A 6524-nucleotide genomic window follows, 5' to 3' on the forward strand; every position below is an offset into this window, starting at 1 on the left:
GTCATATAGAGATTTTAAGGTGAAATTCAAAATTTTACAGTCAAGGAACGACTTAAAATGGTGATTCGGAGTTTGAGGATTAATTTGGAGTCAAATCAAAATTTTCACTTTCTAGGGGTAAAATGGTAATTTTGCCACCTGAGGATAAAATTGAAATATTTTAAAAGTTTTTTGATCAAGATTGATCACATTTGACTCATTGGAGTATAATTTGGGGTTGATAAGTGAAAAAGTTATAATTTTGGTATTTTTAGAGCATAGGGGCAAAGTGGTAATTTTGCCACCCAAGGGGCAAAACAGTAATTTTCCACCACCAGGACACTTGTCCAACACATAGTCTTCCCTTATCCTTATTTTGACCCTTGACTAATCATGTGGTGGAGAATTGAAGCATAATTATTAAAGTGTAAAAAGAAAAATGGACTAATAAGCATGTGACACGTGTCAAGCAAGAATATTTTATTATTTTCTACAAAAATCGGCCCATATTTATCCCATTCTTATTCTCCATATTCGGTCAAGACAAAGGAAAGAAAGGAAAAACTAGAACAAACCCTAGATAAGAGAATTTCAAGAAAAATTGTGGAAATTTCAAGGAATCAAGCAAGATAAGGTATGACTTTTCAATTTTTGCTTGAGATCTAGCATACCGATGCTTTATTTTCTTATTTCTATGGTTGAGAAGCATGATTTCATAGTGAATAAGTGGTAGGCCGAATGGGTATGGTGAGAGAAATGATGTTGGAATTATTTGATTTTAAGTTATGTTAGTGATTAAGGTTAGTTTAGCATATTTAGAAGCAAAACAACAAGAAAAGAATCCATTTTTCCCATGAATCTTCATTGGCCGAATCTTTCTTGATGTGTGTGGGTGATGGATTGTTATTATTTCAAGAGAAATTGCTTAGAAAGTGATGAATAATGGTGAGAAAATTAAGTAGGAAAAATCACGATGTTAGTGCACTATAATGGTCAAATTTTTCCATGAAGAAATGGGAGGGTTTTTGTCACGACCCGAAACTCCCCATCGAGCCCGTGACAACCGCCGCGAAGCCTCGACAAACATTCTTCACCCCGAATGTCGATCGAAACCTCGCAAGGCTTTCGTATCAGCTTTCGCACTTCCCCGGTGAGCAATAGTTATCAAATAATCAAAATACGAAGGATTACAAATCATTTCCAAATCATAACATAACATTTTTTTTTTTTGCTCATAGGGGCATTTTCGTCATTTCTGTCGAAAACCTCGAAACTTGCTAAAAATGTAGTAGGTAAGCCGAAAATATATACTTAATGAGAAAAAAAAATTAAGTATCTAAAACGTTCATTTGAAGTGAAAATTTGACCATTTGAATATGATAAAAATATTCAATAAAATAAACTATTTTCTTGTAAAATAATTTTCATAAAACTATCGGTACATAATTCTTATAGCGTAAAAGATAATTATATTCATATATACTATAAAGCAAATAACCAAAACATAAAATTTCTTTTACAGTGACACGTGGGCCCATATCTATCCAAAATGCATCGGAAGCTGGAAACCTACAGCTTTTACCGATTCGAGTCCAAATGAAGGTCCGTGTTCAAGTCAGCTAACTATGGAATTCCCTGAGCCTGAAATGTGAGGAAATGAGGGTGGTGAGATTATAAAATCCTAGTGAGTAAACAGATACCATCTAAACTATCTAAAGTCGAGTAAATGGAGACAATTAAAATAAATCATCATATTGTAATTTCATTACCATTCAACTCATTTCAACCAAATAAAATCAATCCATAAAAATCGAGTAATCAACTTGGCTTATGAATTTCTTAAAACTTTGGCTCATGCCAAAACTCATACTCGGTGATACCTTGCGCAGGGCATCTAACCGAGTCCGCCAAGGCTGTTAAAATTTTGTGTACACTTAAAATATATTTTTGTTTGAAGAAAAATACAGCCGTTCCTTGGCGTTGGCTGAGTTTCCCTTCACGTGGTGGTTTGGCGTGAAGTGAACCCTAAGCTATACCCCAGGAGATACCCTACGCGCCTCTCCGTTCGAGGTAATAATATAATGGAGTTTACCGTGCCCCTCTAATAGGATGGTCCACGGAACCCCCTCTGCAGTAAATAATTAATATATAATCCACCAATCAATAAAATTCATTCTAGCATGTCATGGCAATTTATCACAACCTAGCCTCTCAAGGTTGAATACACAGTATAAATAATTATAACACCAAAATCAGTTTAGCCATTCATGCTCATTTATTGTCATAAGCCATTCAATTCATAACCATAAATTTGCAACACAAACTAGCAGTCTCCAATTACTCTATTTTCAAAACCAATATTCGATTTTTCAGAAAATTTATAAAATCATTTTATAAAATCACAATTTCCCTTAAAACATAACAATTTACCATTTAAACCCATTTTTCATAAAATCACATAGTTATATAAAACTACTCTAGATAATTAAGACGATAATAAGTTTACTCACAATGTCTAGAATGCAAACTTTCGAAGCACTCTGTCTACTGGTCCTCGGATGCAATTTCCTTGCCTTTATTGGAGGACTCACCACCTTGACACAATACAAAATCGAGAATTTCACTAAGTTGGTACGAAATCAAAATTAAACTAATTTGGACTACCAATGCATGATATGGAATGCAAAAATGCACTGGTAACTATCTAAATCCGGTATTAGCCTAATTCGTCTTATCACCCGATTAAATTCCTAACGGGTTCGTTTAAACTCCAATTTAATTCTTTTCAGTTTCTATACCTCAATTGCACCCAAATTAACTTAATGTCCCTCAGTGTGATGCAAATTATCAGTCCCAATAGCAAATTACAAAAATACCCCTAGTGGGTAAAAATTCGTATTTTTGCTCCGAAAATTCCCATTATTTTTCTAGGCTCATAATTCATTATTCCTTAACCAATTCTCCTAGAATAAAATCAAACTCATCCTCACTCACTACATGGTAAATTCAGCCATTAATGGTTGGAGGAGAAAATAAATTATTTTCTTGTTGTTTTGTTTCTAAATATGCTAAACTAACTAAAAACACTAACATAAATTAAAATCAAATAAATCCAACAACTTTCTCTCTCCTAACCCATTTTTTCAGAATTGAATTCATCATGAAAACATGTAATTTAATCATGGAAAATAAAGAGAAATGCTTGGGAATAAGAAAACTCAAGCTTAATAGAAAAAATCTCACCTTTTTCACTTAATTTCCTTGAAAATTCACACTTTTTCTTTGATTTTCTCTCTCTAGGGTTTTGTTTTCTCCTTTCTCTCTCTTGTTTCTTGCTTGGCCGAATGTTGAAGAAGAAGAATGGGTGGGCTGATTTTTTTTTATGCCTTTTTATTGTTTAATGAAATAATATTATTTTATTCATATTTTAAATATTTTATTAATTCATTTTTTTTTCTAGCCATCCACTTGTCCTATTTTTTTCACCATGCATTCCCTTTGACTTATCCAAGTCTTAAGTGAAATTTCCAGATTTTTCCAAAGTTTTGGTGGAGCAAATTTTTCAAAATTACACTTTTGCCCCCGAACTTTTCAAAAATTACATTTTTACCCCAAAAATTGAAAATTTTCCATAATGCATAATTTTCACTCCTCATACTCATTTCACACTCCAAATAATTAAATTTGATCAAAATCCCTTCAAAAAATTAAATTTTCGATTTCGAATGGTAAAATTACCATTTTACCCTTTTGCTCCAAATTATACCGAAATTAAAATTTTTCACTTCTAAACCTGAAATCTTACTCCAATAAGTCAAATGGGGCCAAAAATCTTTTCTAAAAATTTCTATTTTGTCCCCAGGTGGCAAATGACCATTTTGCCCCTAGATAGCGAAAATTCCAGTTTAACTCCAAATTGATCCTCGAACTCCGAATCACCATATTAACCCATTCTAGGACTTTAAAATTCTTAATTTCATTGTAGATTCTCTATTTGATCTAGTTCGAGGCTTAAATAAACTTTATTGTACCTCTAGGTACAATACCGACTTTTGTAAATTTTTTAAAACTCTCTTAGCATGTAAACATGCTATCCACCACATGTATGTCATCACAAATATTTTTGTAGAGTCGGGCTTGTCATCTTCTCCCCCACTTGGATCAACCATATGATCCTCCTTCTTGATTGACTTCGACATCCGGCTAAATATTAATATTTTAATATTATTTTATTAATAAAATATTATTTTATTCTAAAAATTTTATCTTGTCTCCTTGGTACCAAAAATACCTTATTATGCCTCACTTGACTTCCAAATCGCCTTTTGTCTCACAAATTCTCCTCCGATAAAATTATTATTATTTTATTATTATTTTCTCACTTGCGAAACATTTTATCCTAAACTACTCCTTTCGTCTTTTATCACTTCTAAACATTTTAATTGACCTCAATTTGCATTCGATCAACTTTATTTATCACCATATCAAAGTATGGGGTATTTCAGTTTTGATGCTGAAATTGGTGTTATTTGAATAATGTTTGGTGAATTGAGGTATTACAAAAGAAATGGAGTAATTTGGGATTAAATTGAACGCGTTAGTAATTTAATCAGGTGATAAGCCGAATTAGGTCAACATCGCGTTTAAGCGGTTGACTGAGCATTCCATGCATTCATTTAGATTTAGAGGGCCTGAAATAGTTTATGACAAATTGACACAAATTATTGAATTTTGTGTCATGTGTAATGTATAGGTGGTGAGTTATTTGATAAAGACAAAGAGATTATACCAAAGACCGGGACTAGGAGTATTTCTACTCCTGATACTGTGAGTAACCTTACTATCATCTTAATTATCTAGAGTGATTTTTATTCGATTTTGTGATTTTATGGAAAATGAGTTAAATGGTAAATCCTTATGTTTTATAAGTAAAATGTGTTTAAATAAAATGATTTTATAAATTGTCTTGAAATTGAATTATGGTTTTGAAAATAGAGTAATTGGAGACCACTTGATGTGATGTAAATTTATGGTTTTAAATTGAATGGCTTATGACAATATATGAGCATGAATGGCTAAATTGATTTTTGGTGTTAGCATTATTTGTACTGTGCATTCAGCCTTGAGAGGCTAGGTTGCGAAAAATTACCATGTCATGCAGATAAAGATTCTATAAATTAGGTGGTAGATAAAATAATCCATAATTCCTGCAGTGGAGGTTTTGTGGACCAGCCTAAGAGAAGGGGCACAGAATTAGATATACCTTACCTTGATTGGAGAGTCGTGTGGAGGGTGTCTTTGGAGGTAAAGATTTGAGTGCACTTCACATGGACCACAGCGTGAAAGTGAGACTCAACCAATGCCAAGGAACAGTTATGTTTTCAAAATAAAAACATGATTTATGAGTACATAACTTTTTAATAGCCTTGGCGGACTCGATTTGGGATAGCCCGCGACCAAGGTATCCCTGATAACTGAGTATGAAAATGATTTTGGCAGGAGCCAAGTTCTGTGAAATACATAAGCCAAGTTGATTATTTGAGTAAATTGATTATTGATGTTATGGAAAACATACTGGAATGGAATATCTTACTTTTCTCCATTTACTCGACTTTAGATGGTTTAGATGGTATCTGTTTACTCATTGAGATTTTATAATCTCACCATCCTCAATTCCCCACATTTCAGGCTTGAGATAACCGGTAGATAGCCGATTACATCTAGGACTTGAGTTAGCCTTGCATCGAAAAAATTATAGGTTCACAGACTCGCACCTTATTGGTTAGTTAGGGGCCCACGTGTCACTGTAAAAGTAATTTTATACTTCAGTTGTCTGCTTTAAAGTTTCAATATTTTGGAAGAAAAATGACGAAGATGCCCCTGTGAGCTAGAATATAATATTATATTGTTTTGATTTGGAAACGACTTATGATTTCTTGAAATGCGAGATTTAATAACTGTCGCTCACCGGGGAGATGCGGAAGCTGATACTAAGCCTTGCAGGGTTTCGATCGGTATTTCAGAAAATAAGTGCCTATCGGGACGTCGTGATGATTGTCATGGGCCTGATGGGAGTTTCGGGTCATGAAAATTAAAATGGTATCAAGCATGGTTTAAAGATCAGAGATTTTGGTTTTAAAGCTTTGGATTTTAAAGTTTTTGGTTTTAAGGTTGTTTTAAGAAATCCACACTGACACTGCATGGCCTTAAGTTAAGTTAAGTTAAGTCGAATAGAATGCATGAGTCTGTATATAGAAACCTATTTGTTCTTGGGATGTATAAGTGATTAAGTGATTACCGTTTGATTTCATATAGGTTTTGAGGTGTGCTAGATTACACTTATCATGCCTAGGGGGGACAGTGATTCTAATATTTCACAAGGTGTTAGTGAGGGATCAACAGATTTCACTACTAAAAGTCGATGGTGTCCTGAACCTAATAATCCAGAAGGAGATCTATTTAGAGTTCCTACTAATTGGGCTCCATCAGATTTGGGAGCGAAGGTTAAGATAGGGGAAAGTCCTAGTAATAGTGAGACTGATGAA

The 6524-nt window shown here is 33.5% G+C and overlaps 1 long non-coding RNA gene across 1 annotated transcript; it reads right to left on the minus strand.

Moving 5' to 3' along the window:
- Window positions 1–1423: 1423 nt before the first annotated feature.
- Window positions 1424–3365, minus strand: LOC148763083 (uncharacterized). Its single transcript, XR_016025680.1, has 3 exons — window positions 3223–3365; window positions 2490–2573; window positions 1424–1620 (listed from the first exon to the last, which is right to left on the minus strand). It is a non-coding gene; the product is annotated as an uncharacterized LOC148763083 (long non-coding RNA).
- Between the last annotated feature and the right edge of the window lie 3159 nt (window positions 3366–6524).

The sequence above is a fragment of the Theobroma cacao genome, chromosome 4 (assembly GCF_053813885.1).
Source record: "Theobroma cacao isolate CCN51 chromosome 4, ASM5381388v1, whole genome shotgun sequence".
Taxonomy (NCBI): domain Eukaryota; kingdom Viridiplantae; phylum Streptophyta; class Magnoliopsida; order Malvales; family Malvaceae; genus Theobroma; species Theobroma cacao.